General features: G+C 39.1%; 1 pseudogene; it reads right to left on the bottom strand.

The window, feature by feature from the left end:
* LOC149256667 (COBRA-like protein 1) overlaps nt 1-11,025 on the bottom strand; it is a 47,405-nt pseudogene extending 36,380 nt beyond the window's left edge.
* Between the last annotated feature and the right edge of the window lie 13,281 nt (nt 11,026-24,306).

Below are 24,306 nucleotides of genomic sequence, written 5' to 3'. Positions count from 1 at the left end.
TATATATATATATATATATATATATATAAAATTTAAAAATAACTTAAACTAATTTTATAAACTAAAACATTTCACATTTTTACATCTAAACGTTTCATAACAAATATTGAAATTTATACTTAAAACAAATACAATATATTACAAAATTATTAAATTCATCATACACTCACATTTTGAATCAAACAATAATTTATTAACTATTTTTTATAATTAAACCATTTATAAGATGCATATTTAGAATTTAATAAATTTCAATGTGATTCCTATTTTACATTAAATATATATATATATATATATATATATATATATGGAAATTATGTCATTTCACATATTTACAAGTTAATTCATTTTTATTAAAAATATCTATTAATATACCTTAAGATGTTTTTTGTTATATGTATATTATTAATTTAAATTGAGTAAATAAACTAATAATATAATCATTGATAAAATTTGATAAATATTAATTTATAGTAAGTATTACTGTACTTATTTATCATTTTAATCAAATTTGCAGTTTATTGTTAATATTTTTTTATTTAATAAAAATAAATAAATAAATTTATAAATACCTTTTAACATATTTTAATAGTTAATGATTAATAATCGTTATATGTAAAAAATAAAAGTTCAGTGAGAGATTCTTAAAATAAATAAAACCATGGTCATTAATTCAATTAGGAAAATTAAAATATACTACATTAACATGATCGAACATTTGTATTAAAAAGGGGGTTTGTGGGGCAGCTATTTCGTGCCTTGAAATGAAATAATGGCGAAGAGGAGACCGTGGTTCAAATGATCACTTTTCCTATTGGGATTCATGTGTCCCTGCTTGAATCCAAAGAAAGGAGAATGGACAAGAAGATACCATGAGTGGGTTAAAAGGGTTGCTTCCCTTGACGAAAGAAGCCTAGTTTTCAAATGATCACATGATCACTAAGCTTGCCTCAAGGAAGGGGGCACACGAAGAAAATATATAGCCTGGTTCAAATGATGATAGCTTCGATTGTCGGAGCTTAGGGTCTGTTCATAATCTAGCTAAGGTTGATTATATCAAGTGTGAGTACTAGGGAAAACTAGCTAAGCTTATTCTAGTTGGAACTATGCATAGATCTAGGTAAATAAAAGAGACATGAAACAAAGCATTCATTTACCATTGAGGTGAAAAGCATGCAATTCTTATTAGATATATCGATGATTTGGTTTTTTGTGCTCCGGTCCAAAGAGATGCTTATAAAAATATCCTACGTTAGAACAAAGACTCATCAGTATGGTGGAGGTATATGAAGACCATCATGCCTTGCATATGACACAATGAGGCCTTGAAAATGCACTTCAAGGCTCCGATAAACAAGACCACCCTCCCCGCTCCTCCAAATCATGATTCCATGGGTAAATGAATATTGAAAGGCGAGCATGATGGGTGAATGAATCTATCCACACTGTTGAGAATAAATCGAAGTCTCCTAGTCCTAAGCTATGCTCAGGCAGGTGAGGTCCTCACTGGGATGGGTAGAAATGGTCATTGAGAAGAGTTTTGTGTTTCTTGTTTTTGTGGTGTGGGGAAACAATATGTAGCGAGTATCAAGTGAAATTCAATTGATCGAGAGACCCATATCCATTCGGAGATCCAAAGCGAGTAGTAGAAGAAAATTCTTCAAGACGTTTTCGCTCATACAATTTTATTATGAAAATCTCTTCTCGATTGCACTAGATGCCAACAATATCTAGTAAGATATTAGCTACTATCTTTATGGGAGCACTACATAAAATTCTTTCTATTCATTAAAACTTGGGGTGAGACAGAGCATAATCTTGTACCACAGTGGCATAGCCATACAAATAGGTCCCTAATTGGTGGATCCCACATCTGCGCGAATCTTAGCCCCACCCCGAGTGACGATATTAATGCCTATGTATCCACGACTCGCTGAATCATCATATAGATAGGGAAACAAAACTGAATTTTTATTATTATCACCAAATGTTGCATCATGCTACATCTATTCACCAATTTGGGCAGTTCTTATTGTCGCCCTTGTTTTGAGCATCACTACTATTTAACCTCACATGAAACAAGTGGTTGGACAATGTAATGAACATAATTTTTTGTTTCATAATATAATCAGCATGGATCTTTGTCCTCCTTAGTCTTTTCATTCATCATTAGAAACACAACCATGTATCTCTCATGTGATCAACGCCAACCTGCATTCATACCAAATGCCATATTCATTCAGTGAAATCTTGCACATTTAGGGTGGCTAATGTGACAACCACATCACTGTCAAGGCACAAAAGATGAAATTTTATAGAGAGTAGAGCTCATGTCCTCCCCTGGGCACAGTTAGGAGACCAGTTACCTCATATTGTCTTTAAGAAGACCAAAAAACTTAGATTGATTGTAGTAGCTTCATAGCGAGTATAGAAATTTGTTGGGATAGTGTTTTGACAAATCCCTGTGGTAACAATATTTGTGACACTATAAATGGTTAGGCCATTTTCGATACTTTTTACCAATCTATGTGACACCAGAAATGTGTAGTCCCTTTTCGATACTTTGTGGCTAGTACTCTTAAAATCCCTTTCTTTCTAAAGTACAACTATGAAGTTCATCGACTAGCAGAGCTTGATGCTGCAAAACATGTTGAAGAGGAAGCGTTTCAAATGACAGAAATTGGTTGGATGGTATTGACCGAAGTGGACCTATTCAATGCATCCAGTGGCATATTCACTCAGGATGGCAGTGCAAGTTGAGGGAGGAGTAGCTCATTTGCGGTGCAGGGTCTCCTATCAAAAATAACTTTCATTTTGTGCTGGTAATTCTGAAGGTTTCCACTCAACTGCTGATCCAAGATCTTTTAGTTACAGATGCATTAGAATTACATATAACAGACCTAATTAACCATGGAACTTAAAAGAACATAAAAAATATAGAAATAATGAGAAGAGCTTCAAACCATGAGAAAATTATTTGATTACGGATTTAGTCCAATTTGGTCTATGTCTTCAGGCCTTGCACAATAGTTGGGAGGCCTTCATTCATTAAATGGCATGGAAAGAAAGAAGTACAAGTAGATTTTTATATAAAACATCCTTATACCTCCAATCTGGAAGAAGGACAAAGAATAGAGAGCTAGCTTTAGAAATAGACAGTACTACTAAACTCCTAGCGAAGAATCATGCAAAAACACCTATCCAAACACCCAATTTGGATAATCAAGCGTTATACAACTTCTGAGAAAGTCCTTGCTGCTAAGGCGAGGTCTCGGCCTGCTGCCAAGGTTAGGGTCTATTGCACAATAGATTTTGAATTAATCAGCCAATCCTCTCTACCTTTCTCTCACATGGATGGTCCTTTATATAAGCTGGCAAAAAGATCCCTGAATACCCAGGCAATTCCAAACAAGTGTCAAAGTTTAGCAAGCGTTCATTTCCAATAGAGGTTCTCAGGGCCCTAAATAGTGTGTGGAAACAACTATTACAAAGGTAGAAAAAACCAACATCGAATATTCCAAACATACCATTTGTTTTAAACCTCAAATCTACGGACAATACAAAGAATCGGTGCTTCCTTGAACCCAGCAGCATTAGTAGAGAATCAACATTTTTTTTCAATAAGCAGACAAAGGAGTGCCTTTTACATTAAGCAATGAACACAAGGTAATAAGGCAGATCCATCAACAATTATAAACTACAGTATAATAAATATCGCATCCGAGATCCATTGCAAATTGCAATCGGTGAATAAACCAAAACCCGTACATTAGGCGCCCAAACCCATACATCAGGTGCTCTATGGACCCACTAGGATTATTAATATAATATATAAAATATCGTGTCTGGAAGCCCCATCGCAAATCATAATCGGCGAGGTGTTATTCTATGAAATTTCTCCCATTGCAATCTGTGATTTCGATTCATCGCATTGCAACCTGACTTGCTCCAGGGGATGATTCCTTAATCTTTCACGATGTATGATTTCCATATCACAAATTACGACCCGACTCTGCGATTGTGATGTATCACATTGCAACTTGGCTTGCTCCGGGGACGGATTCTTTCACCTTTTCCTATTGCGATGGGTGATCACGATTTGATCGCATTGCCACCTTGGGACAATTTTCCTTAAGCCTCGACGTCTTACTTCTACGATATGCGATATGTGGGACCAATGGAAACCTGCCAGTTGGTTCTTCCCCATTCGCTAAAGAGGCTTGCCACAATATCTTCTCCTGCCACCTGCCCAAGTCAAACCTGATCTTTGACTTGCTCTAACTTCTTCAAATGAACTCGGATTTGAGTGTCATTCACACCGCAGGAATCAGGATTACGAGCACTTCAATCCAATCCTAAGTTTATCCATATTCGTTCACTTTGAATTTTGAGCCTTCTTACCATGCCACTGGTAATTTATGAAGATCCACCTAGATCAATCCTCCCCACTAAGAGATTTTAGACGACCAAAATCCTTCTCAATCAATTATAATGTGAGGAAATTGCTCCATCATCTTTTTCTTCATCTATCGAGTTTTACTTGGATGCATTCCTTTTGAAGCCCACACAAATGTATCCAGGACACTGTCTGTGTCCTTGCCAAACCACACTTTCAACCACCTGCACAGAAAGTTGGTACATCCTTTACAATCATATACAAACCATACATTACATAAACAAACCCTCACTTGCCAATATTTATAACACATACTCTCTGTTCAAGGATTACATAATAAAAACCAATACCTCAACTATTCATAAGAAAAGGCCGCAAACATCATCGTTGTATTTTCAAGTGATGGGAAACACATCATCACTTTTATATTTACTTGCCACTCATGATTTACAAATCGTGGCCATAACAAGATACTATATCTAAGAAAACCATATTTTACTTAATAAAGAAGACCACCATAAATGTGGTGTATTCGTTTGTTGATCATTTTCACCCTTTGGATTTTTTATTGATACCTTCTCGGCACGGAACATATTGTGTGTGGCTCCATTTCGTACCACCTTATTGTAGTGACTTCCACGGTTCTTTCTCCTCCAAAATTTCTGAATAATCTTCGAGCACTTTCCCCTAATGTGCCTCTGATAACGGTTTATGGATCCCTCACTGTCACTGGAATGTAGTGAGGTGCCCTCATCATTTGTCATCGGTAGGTCGATGGATGTTTTGGAGCATTCCCCAACTTCCTTCCTGGCATATCCGAGTCGTGCATGACGAGGAAATTTCTCCATTTTGATGGGGTTTATGATGTCGTGGCCATTAATGCTAAGGCCTTTCCCGTGATATCCCATTTTATTCAATAATTTGGATCCTATACATGTACTATGTTTTTCAAAAACAACGAAATCATCATCACGAAAGGTACATGAAGCTCAAGAGTCACTTTTTACATCAAGATGGTTATGCTACTCCTTTTCCAAGGGTTTGTCCTTCTCCTACAACTGGTGTAGCAACCTTTGTTTCCCCCTTTTGACTTCTTGTAGGAGTCTCCTTAGCTTAGTATTTTCTACTTGAATGCTTTGGTTGACCTCATCAAGCTCCTGGAGCCATGCCGCATTAGGTGTCATTTTCACCTTTGGTAAAATATCTATTGAGACCTTTGTTTCATCGCTCCAGTCGGAACCCAGATCGATGGTGCATCCACTCTGATCCCAAGAGTTGAAATCTTCCTTTCGTCACTAGAATCTGACCCTAGGTCAATTGGTCTACCTCGAGTAAATCTTGCAGTTGTGACCTTCCTATTTTCCTCTGATTCAAACTCGTGATCCTATTGCAGGGTAGCAGTTTTCTTCTCCCTCTCCCTTCTTTCATTCCTCCTAGGCCTCAGCTCACGGTTCAGTTTCCAGCAATTCTCTTTGTTGTGTCCCTCTTTCTCACAATGTGTATAAGATGGCTTTGCTCCTCTTCTATTGGTTGTTGCAGCTCTTTTTGGGTGGTCATTTTGTTCATGCACCCCCCTTCTCTCAAGATGCTCACGACATTCATTATTATTGTTTGATCCTGCCACTATCGATAAGGCCAGTGTGAAGGCACTGATATACTTAGTTACAATCTCTGGTGAATCTACTAGAATGCTCAAATTCAATGCTTGTTTCCTAAATTCTTCTGTGAAGTTTTGCACATTTTGACCCTTGCTTTGCCTTAGGTGTTTCCACTCCATTAATGGTTTTTGTATATATCCCAGATGGTAAAACAGATTCTTCAATGCAGAAACAAAATTTGACCATGAGGAAAGAAGGTTACCCATTTTTTTGCTGCCTTGCAATCTACTATCCCACCAAACGAGAATGGTGCCACATAGTTGAATTGCTGCCAACTCGATCTTTGCCTCATCTTCTTTGATCTATTGGATCTGGTAGTAGACCTCAATTTGCCTAATCCAATTGTTGGGCTTTTCTGCATTACACTCTCCAGCATACATAGGCAAGTCATACTTTACATATAGTTTAAGGAAAGGTTTCCTAGATGTATGTTTGGAGTCATGATTGGAGTGATGAGAACCATCACTTGAAGAAGGAGAGGGAGGGGGATCTTCTCCACCATCAACTTGATCTACCGATCTGCGATCATATGCATCTCTTCTTCTCATGTTGGAGGGCCTTCTCATACTCTAAAAATAGTTTGTCCACTTTCTCAGCCATATTGTAGAATACCTTGCGGAAATTATGTTCTTCTTCCCAATGAGCCTCTTCATTTGCCATGTTTCTTCTTCGTTTTGTATTTCCTGCTTCTGGTTCAAAGGACTTAAGCATTCCTTCTCCTTTTCACAATTTGTTCCGGGTTAGCATATACTCATGCAATTCGCATCAAAAAAGAACTGTTGTGACACCAAACTTGATCCAAGACTTTTTACTTACAGATGCATTAGAATTTCATATAACATAGCTAATTAACCATGGAACTTAAAAGCACATAAATAATATGGAAATAACCATAATAACATGAAACCATGACATAATTATTTGATTACGGAGTTTGTCCAATTTGGTCTACGTCTTTGGGCCCTACTCAATAGTGGTGAGGCCTTCATTCATTAAACGGCATGACAAGTGAGAAGTACAAGCATATTTTTACATAAAACACCCTTATACCTCCAATATCGAAGATGGACAAAGAATGGAGATACCAGCTTCAAAAACAAATAGTACGAGTGAACTCCTAGCAAAATATCATGCAAAAATCCCTATTCAAACACCCAATTTGGATAATCATACCTTCTACAACTTCTAGAAACCTCCTTGCTGCTCAGGCGAGGTCCCAGCTTGCTACCAGGGTCACAGTCTGCTACACAATAGATTTTGAATTCATCGACCAATCCTCTCTTCCTCTCTCTCACAGGAATGGTCCTTTATATAAGCTGGTAGAAAAATCCCTCAATACTCAGGCAGTTCCAAACAAACGTCAAAGTTTAGCAAGTGGAAGTTTCCAACAGAGGTTCTCGAGGCAGTGAATAGTATGTCGCGACAACCCTTACAAACATAGAAAAAAACTCCATCGAACAATCCAAACAGTTCGCTCGTTTTAAACCTCAAATCTGTGGACAATAAAAATAATCGGTGCTTCCCTGAACTGTGTGACTTTAACAAAGAATCGGCCTTTTTTTCAATCAGTAGATAGAGGTGTGCATGTTACATTAAGCAATGAAGATAAGGCAATAAAGGCGTACCCATCGAAAATTATAAACTACAATATAACAAATATCGTATCCGAGATCCATCACAAATCGCAATCAACGGATAAACCAAAACCCATATATCACATGCTCTGCAGACCCACCACGATTATTAACATAATGTATAAAATATCATGTCCAGAAGCCCCATAGGAAATTGTAATCAGCGGAGTGGTACTCTATGACACTGCTCCCACTACGATCTGCGATTGTGAATCATCAGATTGCAACCTCAATTGTTCCGGGGGCTGATTCATTAACATTTTGTGATGGCGATTGTGACATCGCAAATTGCAACCTGACTCTATGATTGAGATATATCGCATCGCAACTCAGCTTGCTCCGGGGGCCAATTCTTTCACCTTCTCCTTTTGCGATGTGCGATTGCGATTTGATTGCAACGTCACCCTCGGGCCTATTTTCCTTAAGCCACGACCTTTGACTTTTTTGATATGCAATATGCGGGTCCAATGGCAACCTACTGTTGGTCGCTCTAATTGTTTTCACAATCCGAGCTCCACATAAATTGTCAACCCGAGAAGGTCTTTTTATTCCAAAGGTAATAGCGCACTGGATATGCTCAATTTCAAAAGCAGTTCAATGTTGTAGTAAAAGAAAGTCACACACATTTGTTAAATTCATCAATCTATCAATTCACAGTCTACTTAATTAAAGCTGAAGTCAATTAACTTATAGCAGACACGATTTCTCTGTTACAGCAAAGGGAAATAGATTTATAAGAAAAGAAATCATTCAACCATAGCAGGAACAGGACCCTATTCCTTGGTGGGAACTTCAGCACCTGCTGCCTGGCACTAATCACACTGTAAAAGAAGTAACCTCAAGAGGTCAAGACCCTATTCCCAGGAACAGGAATCTTCAGCACTTGGCCTCTCGTTTCTAATCACACTGCAAGTAAAAGAAAGCAATCAATGGGAGCAAGACCCTATCCCTCTGTACAGGGATCTTCAGCACATGCTCTCATCATCCACTCGTGCAATCAATACATATAGCACTAAGAAACAGAGTATCACAAACCATGTAACTAGTGTTTCAGCAACAGAATTAAATACAATGCAAATACATAAGAAATAAACAACTACAGGAATAAAGGGGTGGATCTTGTGAGGAAGGCGGGCCCTTTCCTTCTCACAAGATTCCCCGGGAGAAAGAATTAAACTGGAACGCTCAAAACAAGTCTTTATTCATCTGTCAAGAAACTGATACAGTACAAAAAGGGAGGCTAGCTCCTGTCTCTCACAATAATGTTCTGTGAATTACCATTCGATCCCCTCTAATGATGATGTCTCCTCTTTTTAAAGAGGAGACATCATTTACAATTTTACACAAGAGCGAAGATCTCGATTCTGTTCTAAACAAAACTATTCTGTTCTTTCTTAAAAAGAGATACTGTTACAACCGAGACAACAGAAATGCTATCTTCAAGATAATCCAGGTAACCGTATCTTCTGGCTGCTGCTATTATCCACAAAAAGTTCTTCCAGAATCGCAAAAAACGCATAGCGGGAGTTGCGTGCTTTGACGGCTGTTTCAGCAACTGCGTTAGCTGTTTCAGCATCGGGACCAGCTGTTTCAGCAACGGGACCAGCTGTTTCAGCAACGGGACCAGCTGTTTCAGCAACGGAGTTGGCTGTTTCAGCAATGAAGTTCAGCTGTTTCAGCAACGACCGCTCGTTCCCAACAAGGCATATATTATCTGCGATCTTTGACTTGTGTTAGCAACAATGCACTTCAATAATTGATAAAATATAAGAGTATTATGGAATTAAATGTAAGACAGATTAACCATATAATAAAGAAGAGGTTTCCATATACCTTGGGATAAAGTGAATGAAAAAGACATTGAGGTTCATGGTTCTAAGGGTAAAGTGATGTCAAAATATATAACAAAAATGGTACATATTGGAGTCCTAACATCCCCCCCAGCTAAAAATGTTGCATGTCCTCAGGCAACCCCTTCGTCTGAATCAGAGTCTGAGTACTGGGACTGGCAATGCAAATTACTCAAGCAGTAGCTGGAGAAGGTGGCGTCTGTAGGAGCTCGGAACCCGCTGTTGGTCTGCAACTGTTGCCATGCCGAGGCTTCCTCTTCGTCAGTCAACTGGTAATGACTTTGATATTTTTCTGAAGGCAGCCATAAGATTGGAAAACGGAAATGATACCCAATCCAGTTGACTCCACAATGTTGAATGCAATCAATATACTTAGGGACTCTATACAATGCAGCATGAAAATTGAGAGGGTTAAAAGGATGATAATCCTGTCTTTCCTTATCTGATTGCTGCCAAAAGAGATCATTGGCCTTCAGTGCAGCAGGACCCTTCATTCGAATATGCTCTTGACAATTAAAAAGGACTGAAGCCTGTAATTGCTCTATGTGCTCGTTCATACCTGGCTTCTGCAAGAATTCATAGTACTGTGCTATAAACATGGCTGGGCTTACCGGCTCTGGTCTAATCCACAGGAGTTTATTCTCCTCATTATGACTGCTTGCATTGAATGCAGTCTGCCAAGTGAGCTGATTAGACAAAAATGAAGCAAATGCCCTAATTTGTATATCACCTGCAATTGGAATAAGATTAATTCTTCTTTCTTCAGGAATGGCTTCATTATGAAGGTAGAGTTCGCACAGCAGATGCTGGTCGCTTTCAGGGGCCTCCTTAAAGGTCTCAACAAACTTTTCTGAAGTCAGTACTTCATGTGGTCTACCATGTGCTATTGATTTAATTTGAAAATAAACTAGTCGTTCAGCAAGAAAAAGAGCGTAGTTTACAGAAGGTTTACGTGTAACCATCAACTTCCGCACCAATGAAAACATCAAGGCTATCCGTTCCTTAGACTGTCTGGCTTCCTTCTTATATTCCCTGTGCTCTAGCAGTAATTGCTCCCAGTTCTCCCAGTTAGTGTATACATAGTTTTGCCATTGCAACTTATGCTGTTGTAATACTATATCCTGTTTCTCAGCATGTTCCTTCTTCCATCTGTTGAATTGTTCCAATGGGTCCCATAGCCGAGTCTGTGTCTGTTTAACAGAAGTAGTAGGTTTGGACACTATTCCCTCTGTCTGTATGGCTGCCTCAGAGGGAATGCATTGGGGCATTATTTCTTCTGTCGGGATACTTGCACCAGTAGTGTGCTGAGGCAGTGTCTCTTCTGCCGAAATAGCTGTATCAGTAGTAGTGTGCTCTGGCGATGTTTCCTCAGCCGGAATATCTGCATCAGTAATCATGTGCTCTGGCAATGTTTCTTCTGCCGGGATAGCTGCATCAGTCCCCAAAGGATGAGATATCTCTTGTTCGATTTCTTCTTCTTCTTGCATCATAGGGGGTCCTACTGGTTCTTGTGGAGCAGTGGGGCATTCCTCTTGTGTTCCCTCTGTCATAATTGTCTCAGGGAGTGGAATTTCAACTACTTTATAGCCTGCATTCTTATAAATGGTGCCACACTCTTTGCACATATATTCTATACATGTCTCCCTGTTTTGCATTGAGGCTACTTGTGCTAATGTATGGAGATTGAGTTCTTTTTCAAAAGCCTCTCGAGCCATGGCTAACTCAGCTTTGTAAGCTTCTATTTCAGACTTCAGGAACTCATTTTCCTGCAGTAGAGATGTCATCGTATGTGGGCCTTGTATGCTGCTTGTTTCTGCTGGAATATTTTGCTGATGCACAGTGGTAGCTGGTTGTTGCACCACAATGGGTGCCTCTTGTGTTTCATCCATTGTGCCAGGAATGGATTCTTGTTCTCCAGTAACTAGATCAGATACCATAGTAAGTGGTCCTTGTGTCCCATCAGGAATAAGTTCTTGTTCCTCAGTGACTAGTTCTGATACCACAGTAAATAGTCCTCGTGCTCTATCAGGAATAAATCCTTGTTCCTCAGCAACTAGTTCTGATACCACGGTGAGTGGTGCTTGTATTTCCTCTATCGGACCAGTCATGAATTCTTGCTTCTCAGTGACTAATGCTGGTACCACAGTGGGTGGTTCTTGTGTTTCATCCACCGGGTTAGGAATGGATTCCTGTGTTTCGGTCTCCAGTTCTGGTACCACAGTGGGTGGTTCTTGTGTTTCATCCACCGGGTTAGGAATGGATTCCTGTACTTCAATCTCCAATTCTGGTATTTCAGTCTCCAGTTCTGGTATTTCAGTCTCTAGTTCTGGTATTTCAGTCTCTGGGCATTTCCCACTATCATCTTGCTTGTTGTGTTCCTGTGCCTCAGTGACTAGTTCTTGTGGAACAGTCACTGGGCATTCTTCAGTATTGACCTGCTCTGTAAATTCTTGTGCCTCAGTGACTGGTTCTTGTGGAACAGTCACTGGGCATTCTTCACTAACAACCTGCTCTGTAAATTCTTCTGCCTCAGTGACTGGTTCTTGTGGAACAGTCACTGGGCATTTCCCATTATCGACCTGCTTGGTGTATTCTTCTTCCTCAGTGACTGGTTCTTGTGTTGCAGTCACTGGGCAAGTGACTGGTTCTTGTGGAGCAGTCACTCCTTGATCCATAACCAATGTCGTATTATCCCGAGGCACTGATTTTTGTGTGACAGTGTCTTCGGACGAGACCGGCTGGGGAGTTCGGGATGGGGATAAGGGTTTCAATACAATAGTGGCAGGGTTAGGGAAAATGGAAGTGGATTCTGCCTCAACAGTCTTTGTCCTCTTTCTTTTTGGTAGGAAGGCAGCAAAATCGCTGCCTTTCCTTTTCCTTGAACGGGAGGGCTTTTTCTTCGGGACAGGGTTTTCCGGAGGGGTAGGAATTTTGGATGTGGACCTTGTCCGTGGTCTAGAACTTGTGACTGCTGGGGTTTTCCTCTTTTTCTTAATGGGTGAAGAAGGGGGTGTTGGAGAATCGTCACTAGGGACAGGAATAGTAGAGGGTGTTAGCTCTGCTAACTGAGGCGAGCTCGGGGTTGGGTTGACGGGAGAATTCAGGGTTTCCTCCTGTTGTTCTTTATGAGGATTTTCAGACGGTTGGGACGTTTTCTCTTGCTGAGGAGTTTCGGGTGGGGCTTGCAAAGGGACTTCAGGTGGTTGGGGAATTTCTGGTGGGGCTTGCAGAGGGACTTCAGGTGGGGCCTGCGGGGGAATTTCAGGTAGGGCCTGCAAAGGGGGATTTTGCTGAGCAAAACCCCTCTGTATTAGCAGCTGGCATAAGCGGTGATGGGTAAGGGATGACATTGGAGATTTGGCTCGCTTACAATAATACGACATGTTTTTAATACAACCAAGCAGATAATAAGGGATATTAATCAATCTTCCATTCCTCAAATGATTCAGCAGAACAAAGTCATGATTGTACACTACCTGATAATGCCCTTCGCATGTTAGGTAGTGTTTGACGAATTCTGCCACTGATGGCCATGGTTGAGGAAGTGAATGCAGACTGACCCCGCGGCCTCTAGGTTCCACTTGCTCGTCCGGGCGCAAAAAGTCTTGCTGCGCGTTAAGAACGACCTGCTTCCTGCTAAACCAGCGAATGCCCTCAGCTGGCAACCCTGATACCTGAACTATGTCATCCTCTGTCACTGAAATGCGAACCCCTCGGACCACTGAGAAATTGTCTTCAAAGTTCTGTGCAAACTCTAATACTTCTTCTGCGTTAAAATCTCCCAACCTTTCAAAATATGCTGTCCACCCTGCTTGTTGGAAGATCTGATACACTTCAGGAAAGAGCTGTAGAAGACTTATGGAGCCGGGCTCATTTCTAATGGCCGCCTTTCCCATGGCTAAAGCTCTGAGTTTTTCCGCAGAGGCACAATTCAGTATTCTCAGACCCTGATCAGACTAGTTGTTGCAACAACGGCTGCGTAGTCTAAATGACGGCAAAAATGGATATGATAACAGGCGGCAGGTTGGTTCATGCGAAATAATCATTCCATTTTTGGAATTCCCCCCCCCTACGTATGGTGTAATAATGATTGGACGTGGGGAGATATGCAATCATTATGAAATGAAATCCTCTCTTTTAATATGATTTAACCGAATTACATTAAAACCATATACCTTATACTTTACCTTTAATTAATAATTCGAAGTGTCGGTTGCAATAGCCTTGAATGATCATAGAAGGGTCTGTGTAATTGATTCTGGTATATGCCAAATAATTTTCACCAAAAGGATCTGAAGTATGATCGTGAAGGACCAGAAAGCTTATATGTCGACAAAGAGAGATGCTGCTTTGATAATAACAAGTTGCTGAGACTGATGTTTGAGCAACTGACAAATGAACGATACATTGCTGAAGCAGGTGTTTCATCAATCGGGGGAAATTGATAATGTATTGCTGAAACAGGTGTTTCAGCAATGGGTAGAATCAATGATATGTTGCTGAAACAGGTGTTTCAGCAACGGAAAAAGTTGGTGTTACGTTGCTGAAACAGGTGTTTCAGCAACGGGAAAAATTGGTGTTACGTTGCTGAAACAGGAGTTTTAGCAACGGGAAAAATCAGAAAATTGTGATAACTGACTTAGGTCTGTGAATGATAAGGGATTATTTCAGCAGTAAGGGATGGGTAACACAGACTGAAGGAAGATATTTCGGGAGTGGTGGGAATGATAGAAATAATGGAGGGATATTACTTTAGGGAAGAGGGTAAAATGATGGGAGGAAGCTTCTTGATTTAAAGCTTCAGATCTTCTCATGATGAATCTGTCCTCCTTATTGCCTTTCCAGAATCTGCAAAATTTAATTGTAACATGCCAATCCTTGACAGGGATTATTAGTGCTAAATCTAATCTACTACTAAAAATATAGTGCAGAAAATTAAGTGCTGTGAGGAGCAGAAGACTCCCCTGGAAAAAGATAATGAATATCAGTCATGCAAGCAGTCTTGAAATCTTCTTTAGAAACAGGGCGCTCATATAAACGGAGCCTATGGCCATTGACTAGTAGAGGTGTTTTAGCATCATCAATTGTTACAAGTCTTACCGTTCCGTTTGGAAAGACATCTTCTACTTCATACGGTCCAAGCCAACGTGTACGTAGCTTTCCCTGAAAATTTTCAAACCGAGAATCATACAGCAAGGCCCAATTACCTTTTTGGAACTGTTTGTGTTTGATAATTTTGTCATGCCATTTCATCCTTTGTTGCTGAATCATGTTTGTTTGGTGAATGGCATCCAATCTCTTTTCATCCAACTCCAAAAGTTGCTGCAATCTAGCTGTCTGCACATCATTCAAATCAAGATTAACAGCTAAGGCAGTCTTTAAAGTTTTAATTTCAAATTCCACAGGAAAAATAACATTTTTACCATAAACCAATTCATAGGGAGAAAAACCGGTAGTGTTTCTCCAAGTAGTCCTGTAAGCCCATAATGCCTCAGGGAGCCTTTGGGACCAATCCTTTCGGTTGTCCTTCACTGTTTTAGTTAGAATGGCCTCTAAAACTTTGTTTGTGCTTTCCACCTGCCCATTGGCCTGGGGGTGGTATGGTGTAGTCATTCTATGTTGAATATGATATTTGTGAAGGGTAGATTTAAAACCATGAGAACTGAATGGAGGTCCCCCATCAGTGACTAGCTCTCTGGGGATTCCAAATCTAGTGAAAATATCTTCAAATAAGAAGGCCAAGACAGCCTCTTCATTGGCTCTAATAAGTCCTTTGGCTTCCACCCACTTAGTCATATAGTCTGTGCAGACTAATATATAGGTTCTTTGATTGGATGGAGGGTTAATGGGTCCTATGAAGTCCAAGGCCCATCTTTCAAATGGTTCAGAAACTACCTGGGGGTTTAGTGGCATTTGGTCTCTATGATTGGGTTGACCCATTCTCTAGCAGCTATCACAAGCCCTTACATACTTCTTTGCATCCTTAAATAATGAGGGCCAATAGTAACCCATCCTCAGGATTTTATGTGCTGTCCTTTTATCAGCAAAATGGCCTCCACAAGGGCCATCATGGCAAGCTTTCAATATGTCATACACTTCATCTTCTCTAATGCATCTTCGGATCTCCTGATCAAGCCCAGTATAGAAGAGACATCCGCTGATCCAGCTATACCTGGCACTTTGTTGAACAATTCTTCTCTTTTCCCTATATGACAGGTGCGCTGGTAGTTTTCCTACAACCAAGTAATTAGCAATATCTGCATACCATGGAGAATGAGCAGAAACTGCAAACAAATATTCGTCAGGAAAACTATCATCTACTGGAATATCATTATCAGTTTTTAACCGTGAAAGAAAATCAGCCACCACATTTTCCTTACCAGGCCGATCTACAATTGTAATATCAAATTCCTGCAATAGTAACAGCCATCTGGTAACTCTAGCATTTGTGACAGATTTGTTCATTAAGTATTTAATAGCTGAATGATCAGTGTGCACAAAAGTAGGGTACCCAGTAATATAGTGTCTAAATTTATTAATGGCATAGATTACTGCAAGGAACTCTTTCTCGGTAACCGTATAGTTAAGCTCAGCAGATGTCATATTCTTACTGATAAAGTATATAGCATAAGGAAGATGATTTTCCTCTTGTCCCAAGACCGCTCCAATAGCACTGTCTGAAGCATCAGAGGATATGTGAAATGGAAGATTCCAGTCAGGCCCCCTCAAAATAGGAGCAGTAGACAGTTGATGCTTCAGTTCTTCAAAAGCTTTTTGACAAGAATTAGTCCACTTGAATTCAGCATTTTTCATAAGAAATACAAACAATGGAGAAGCTATTTTAGAGAAATTTTTAATAAATCTCCTATAATAACCAGCATGTCCTAGAAAACGTCTCACATCAGTTTGAGTCTTAGGAACAGAAAGATTCTGAATGACTAATATTTTAGATGGATCTACCTGAATACCTAGAGATGAAATAAAATGTCCAAGCACTATCCCCTCACTCATCATCATATGGCATTTTTCGGTACTTAAGGAAAGGTGGGCTTGAATACATCTTTTAAGTACTTTCTCAAGGTTTTGTAATCCCTCTTCAAAAGACACACCATAGGGGGTAAAATTATCCATAAATATTTCCATACAGTCATTCAGCATATCTGAGAAAATTCCTATAACAGCTCTTTGAAAGGTTGCTGGTGCATTGCATAATCCAAATGGGAGAACTCTATAGGCGAAAGTTCCCCAAGGACTGGTGAAAGTGGTCTTGTCTTGATCCTGGGGTGCAATTTTTATCTGATTATAACCACTGAATCCATCTAGAAAAGAGAAGAATTTCTTCCCTGCAAGACTGTCCAACACCTGATCAATGAAGGGTAAGGGAAAATGATCCTTTCGGGTAGCTTTGTTTAAAGCTCTATAGTCAACACATACCCTCCATTTCCCGTTTTTCTTAGGGACAATTACTAACGGGGAAACCCATTCACTGTCAGATATGGGGTATATAAACCCTGCATTAAGCAATTTTTGAAGTTCTTCTTTAACAATTTCTCGTAAATTAGGATTCATTCGCCTTTGGGGTTGACAAACAGGTCAGCATCCCTCTTTAATGTAAATTCTGTGAGTACATAATTAAGAAGAAATACCTTTCATGTCCGTGTAATCCCAGGCAAATGCCTCCTTATATTCGTGTAATAACTTCATTAACTGCTGTGTTTCAGCATCTGTTAGATCAGGATTTATGTTTAATGTCTTACCGGGTTCAATTTCAACTGTTACGCTCTTAGATGCGATCGTGTTTAAAGTTTGAGATGAATCTCCAGGTTCAATCTTTTCTTGTATATCAGTTTCAAAAATTGCAGTTAATTGATTGTGTGTTTCAGCAATAACAGAAGAAGGTTCACAAATAAAATTATTGATTATTTCATCTTTTGTATTGTCTTTAAGGGTTAAAGCTTGTCCTATAGTTAGAATCGGCTGAACAGCATTATCATCATAATCCATCCATATAGAATCTTCATTATTAACTACTGGCGTAGCGTGAGGATAAAGAGTTAATTGTTTTGTTTCATAACCATTAGAAATTGTCATTGAACCAGATCTGCAACTTATAAATGCATCAGCTGTGGCCAACCATGGCCTTCCTAGAATTAAGGGATGTCCCCCCAGCTTTGTTTTAGTTTGCAATACAACAAAATCAGCTAGATATTTCCAGGATTCAACTGAAATGAGCAGGTCTTCAACAACCCCTTCTGGCTTAATTGTGGAACGGTCAGCTAACTCTAAAATGGTGGGTGTATCTCTGATTGTGTTATTCAGCTGTAACAATTGTGAAGTTTCCAGAGTCATTATATTAATTGCTGCACCTAAATCTACCAAAACTCGGGGGATTACTGTTTTACCAATCTGAACTGTGACAGTAGGATGGCCAGGATCACCATATTTTACAGGAGGGGCTTTTCCGGACATTAATGCAGACAAGTCTCCCATCACATGTACTGTAAGGGGATCCTTGGTTTTCCTACCAGGTTTCTTCACACAAATATCCCTTAATGTTTTGGCATAAATTGGTACATCTTTTAATGCTTGTAAAAGTGGAATTTTAATATACAAATTTTGCAATTCCCCCATAAAATTAAAAGCAGGTGTTTCAGCTGTTTTGGTTAAAACCAAACGCTCGGGGAATGGAGGTTCTGTTAATTCAACATTTTTGTTAGAAGGTGGTTGAGCTTCTTTTTGCTTTTCGGTTTCATTTTTATCTGAATCAGTTATATCATCAATAATAGGCTCTACTACTCTTCCAGATCTCAAGTGAATATCATTACATTGCATAGTAGGAAATATAGACTGATTCTGGATATCAATGACTTGCACAGCTTTATTATTGGGGTTAGGATTTGGTTGCGCAGGTAGTTGGGGTCTCATTTGGTTGTTTGGTGGGGCATTTGATGGTAGAGAGAGTGATTGTTGGAATTGAGGCATCTGATTTGGGTATGGAAGTGATTGATTATTCCAACTTGGGTTCCAAGGATTGAAAGGAGGTGGTTGCTGTGGAGGCCAAGGAGTCCACATTGAAGGGTCAACAAAGGGAGGGTTTTGCATTTGCATGGGTGGGAAATTCATTTGACTGAAAAGTGGATATTGCATTTGGTTGAAGGGGGGGTAGCTTGTTTGGCCAAAAGCAGAATAATTGTTCCAACGATTAAATGGCATACCAGAGTTCGTACCTTGCCCTTTAGGTTGCCATTGTCTTCTTTGAGTTAACAGGTAGACTGCTTCAGCTTCTTCCTCTGTTGGCTGCATCGCTGCTTTTATCCCTGGTAGAGATGGACATTGTTCTGTCTCATGATCTTTCTCGCAAAGGGTGCAAACTGGTACTTTATCTCTTGGACACTCCCTTAGTGGATGTTTATCTCTACATTTCGGGCAGTAGACAGCCAGAGTTGCTTCTGCCTCAGCCTGCTTCTTCTTAACCTGCAAAGTGTCAATCTGCGAAGCAAAAGAACTTAGCATTTCGGTTTTAAATTCTTCAAGCAAATTACCTATCTCTGCTCTTGTTGCTCCTCCATTGGCTGATTTTTGTACCCTTGAATAGGTGGAATCTCTTATTCTGTTTCTTGCAGCTCCCCTAGAACATCTTTTAGCAAGTTCACAAATCTCATCATATGATTCTTTAGATATATCTCCCTTAGCAAGCATACTTAACATATTTAAACAATCATCCCTTAAACCTCTAAGTAATATTGTTTTACGAATTTCCTTACTTATATCTGGATGATCGGATCTCTGTATGTTGTATTGCAATCTTTCGATGTAGTCCTCCAAGCTTTCATCCGATTTTTGTGCCATATTGAATAATTCATCCTTCTTCTCTCTTGTCCGGCAGTAGTCCTGATATTTAAGCAGAAATTTTTGTTTCATTTGCTCCCATGTTGTGATTACCTGACTCCCAAGGCTCATGAACCATCTCAAGGCATTCCCTTTTGAGGTGGCTGGAAACAGTTTCAACTTTTGAGCATTAGTAACATAATCATAGCTTGTGCATAAAATATCAAATTCAAAAAGAAACTCGTCAGGATCCTCAGTAGATAAACCATGAAAGTTAGGTAGGGCAGACAATGGGATAGTTTTCATTGTTCCTGCAGGAAGATCACTGATGGGAAATCCCAAGGTAGAAAGAGAATTTTCATCCCTTCTTTCTTCTTCAGGACCTGTACGTCCTCCTCCAAAGAGGAAATTATCATTGTTGTCTTCCATTGTTGGTCCTCCTACTGCACTTTCTCGATCGTCAGAATCCTCTATTGGTTCTTCAATGTTTCCTACCGGTCGTCCAGCGCTTTCTACTATCTCCTCGATATGTTCTTCTATTCTGCTACTTTCCTCTGACTCTTCAGCGCTGACTGCTGGTTCTTCTGTATTTTCAGGACCCACAACTTCTTCTGTTCTGTAATCTGACTGAGGGGAACGCTGAAGTTTTGACTTCCGAGAACTCAATCTTTGTGATGATTCAGCCTTTGATACAATCTCGTCAATAAACGTTTTTCGTCCTCCCCAGCCCTTGCCACCTGCGCGGTTATTTTTCTTCTGGTTTCCTCGTCCTCTCATACAATCTGCACATTAGGAAAAATAGATAAATGCTTTTTGAAATCTATAATTACCTTCCCCGGCAACGGCGCCAAAATGTTTTTCGCTCTAATTGTTTTCACAATCCGAGCTCCACATAAATTGTCAACCCGAGAAGGTCTTTTTATTCCAAAGGTAATAGCGCACTGGATATGCTCAATTTCAAAAGCAGTTCAATGTTGTAGTAAAAGAAAGTCACACACATTTGTTAAATTCATCAATCTATCAATTCACAGTCTACTTAATTAAAGCTGAAGTCAATTAACTTATAGCAGACACGATTTCTCTGTTACAGCAAAGGGAAATAGATGTATAAGAAAAGAAATCATTCAACCATAGCAGGAACAGGACCCTATTCCTTGGTGGGAACTTCAGCACCTGCTGCCTGGCACTAATCACACTGTAAAAGAAGTAACCTCAAGAGGTCAAGACCCTATTCCCAGGAACAGGAATCTTCAGCACTTGGCCTCTCGTTTCTAATCACACTGCAAGTAAAAGAAAGCAATCAATGGGAGCAAGACCCTATCCCTCTGTACAGGGATCTTCAGCACATGCTCTCATCATCCACTCGTGCAATCAATACATGTAGCGCTAAGAAACAGAGTATCACAAACCATGTAACTAGTGTTTCAGCAACAGAATTAAATACAATGCAAATACATAAGAAATAAACAACTACAGGAATAAAGGGGTGGATCTTGTGAGGAAGGCGGGCCCTTTCCTTCTCACAAGATTCCCCGAGAGAAAGAATTAAACTGGAACGCTCAAAACAAGTCTTTATTCATTTGTCAAGAAACTGATACAGTACAAAAAGGGAGGCTAGCTCCTGTCTCTCACAATAATGTTCTGTGAATTACCATTCGATCCCCTCTAATGATGATGTCTCCTCTTTTTAAAGAGGAGACATCATTTACAATTTTACACAAGAGCGAAGATCTCGATTCTGTTCTAAACAAAACTATTCTGTTCTTTCTTAAAAAGAGATACTGTTACAACCGAGACAACAGAAATGCTATCTTCAAGATAATCCAGGTAACCGTATCTTCTGGCTGCTGCTATTATCCACAAAAAGTTCTTCCAGAATCGCAAAAAACGCATAGCGGGAGTTGCGTGCTTTGACGGCTGTTTCAGTAACTGCGTTAGCTGTTTCAGCATCGGGACCAGCTGTTTCAGCAACGGGACCAGCTGTTTCAGCAACGGGACCAGCTGTTTCAGCAACGGAGTTGGCTGTTTCAGCAATGAAGTTCAGCTGTTTCAGCAACGACCGCTCGTTCCCAACAAGGCATATATTATCTGCGATCTTTGACTTGTGTTAGCAACAATGCACTTCAATAATTGATAAAATATAAGAGTATTATGGAATTAAATGTAAGACAGATTAACCATATAATAAAGAAGAGGTTTCCATATACCTTGGGATAAAGTGAATGAAAAAGACATTGAGGTTCATGGTTCTAAGGGTAAAGTGATGTCAAAATATATAACAAAAATGGTACATATTAGAGTCCTAACACCTACCACTTGGCACTTCCCCATTTGCTGAAGAGTCTTGCCACGTTGCCTTCTCGTGCCGCCTGCCCAAGTCAAACCTCATCTTTGACTTGCTCTAACTTCTTGATATGAATTCATATTTGAGTGTCGTTCACACCGTAGGAATTAGGATGACGAGCATTTCGATCTGATGCTAAGTTTATCCAAATTTTGTGAGTTTGAGTTTTGAGCCTTCTTACCATGCCACTGGTATTTTCTAAAGATCCACCTCGATCAACTAGTCACTAGCTTGTTGCATTTCAATAACTTGGTTGAATCTCTTGATAAGATCATTTGGCTTATTCTGCATCATAACTAGCATAGAAAGTTGAACATATATCCCAATTTCTATTTAGGTAGTCTCCTACAACCGCAATATAACCGATACAAAGTCTTTGTGTTTTTGTTAATTGGTGTATTCATCTGAGTGTGAATACCTACGATTGAATGTACAGATATCTGCGTTGATTGACTTGTTGAATCTGTATTCTATGTGTTTAAACGTTGGTTCATTGGTTTGTTGAGGCTTCACGGAAATGGAGATCATGCTTTGGGTCATTCCTTATATATGTAAGTGTCGGTCATTCATTATCATTCGATGGGAATTGGATGATATTTGATTGACAATTAAATGTGCCCTTTCATTCTTTGAAAGAAGTAACTATCAGTCATGAATTATATATGTAATAACACTAGATTCAATTTTCTAATTAGAATGCTTGCTCTTATTATATGAGAGAGATTTTATTTCTAATTACACAGGAGAATATGATATAAGCTTTTCATTATAGCTAATAAAACCTTAAGCGTAGCGTCAACGAAGCATTAAGATAAGCCTCTCGGAGGGTATCATGTTTTGAAGCTCTTGAGAAGTTGTTAGGTGTTGTAATCTGCTAGATCTTGTCTAGTCTCATGTTCTGACAGTTGTTAGGTGCTGGAATATGTTGAAAATTATAGAAATTTGTATACCTTGGGTGTAAATGACGACTTGCAATCAAACTTTATTGTTCACGAATGATAGGATGATTTGCGTGATGTGAGAAAGCCATCATCTTCATATTCAGATCCATCAACTTTGAGGCATGGTGGACGCGACCTGTTATTGCATTGTTGAACTCCCCCTTCATGCATCACCCGACTATGCTCACTAAGCATGGATGATAACTGATATGCAGAGGTAAGCTGCCCTAGTTAAGATTCTATCATTTTTCTTTTTGGTTTCCATTAGTTGCTTTCATGTTACCAATATCTTAGCTATGTTGTAACCTTTGCTTTTGTTGCCTTAGATCGTGCTCCTGCTAGTCCTGCTACTGTCTCTGGAACTCACTCAAATGTTGGTGATGGTTTATAGGGGAAGAGAGAGAGACAGAAATGATTTACACAACATCCTCATTTTGGTCTATGCCACTAAGGCCGAACACCAAGTTGAGGAAGAGAATCCGACAGCTCATGTTAACTAGTTCATGCAAGATAGAAATTCACAGTTTAGCCAACTAACACCCATGACGATTGCTATTCAAGGACAGATGAATTCAATGAATTTGATGGGGGCAAGTTTAAGTTATCTCACTAATGAGCGTGAAGCTTCCAACCCTCAACAAACACCCGAAAGAATAGACACCATAACAACATGCAGGAGTTGGCACCGCAACATGCACCACATGGTGTACCACCTCGAAAAGTACTTTAGCTTAGCATTATAACATTTCATAACATTTAATGTATGTTAAAGTGTTAAACTAATTCTAGCATTAGTTTACATTAGTGAAAAATATTTATCAAATAAGGACACATAATATATGCTTTTGGCCTCTCCACCTCCGAAAGAGCGGAATAAGACCCCAAAACCATATGGGCCTAAAAGCTTTGGTTTTAAGTAATTGAGAGTAATAGAGAATAGTTAAATAGGTAAATTAATGTTTTAACATCACCATTCTATTACAATAGTCCCGGTAGTGTCTTTGACAAAGACTAAAAATACATAAAGATAAGAAAAAACACACTTTAATCCATGAAAATATATATGATATGATTTGTACAATATATTAATACATCCAATTTAAAAAATAAAAGAATGAAAACATTAAAAAGATTATCTTATAAAGAAAAGATTTACAAAATGATATGTTCTCTTAAAAATCTACATGAAGACACTCTAGTTTTGGCGTTGGCTTGATGATTGGCTTCAAACCCGGTGTATATTGAGCTTGTAACATACAATAAATTTGAAAAAAATAAATTAAAAAGGAAAAAAACCAAAACCAAAATTACATGATGAAATTAGACCAATTATTTTATCTATAAAATGGAAAAATTATTTGTAAAATATGAAAAAACAGTAAAGAACACCAGGAAAGTATGGTATGCGTCTAGGCAATCGGGATAGTGAATGTCAACACTGTGTATTCTTTGGGATAATCTCTAGATAAAATTCTTGTAGGATTCGAGTAGATCTCATGCATGAAAAATCGTGTAGATCTCTCATGCATGAAGCTATATATTTATATATGGACGAAAAATCATGTAGATCTCATGCATGAAAAATTTGTGACTAGATGAGAAAGGAATGCGTTGTGTGATAAAAGTTACACTAAACACTCATGGAAATTGGATTC

The sequence above is a fragment of the Pinus tabuliformis genome, chromosome 7 (assembly GCF_031772625.1).
Source record: "Pinus tabuliformis cultivar Carrire ecotype Pingquan chromosome 7, CPIR1, whole genome shotgun sequence".
In the NCBI taxonomy this organism is placed as follows: Eukaryota; Viridiplantae; Streptophyta; class Pinopsida; order Pinales; family Pinaceae; genus Pinus; species Pinus tabuliformis.
Note: the sequence above shows the minus strand (reverse complement) of the source record. Positions and strands in the feature narration are given on the sequence as shown.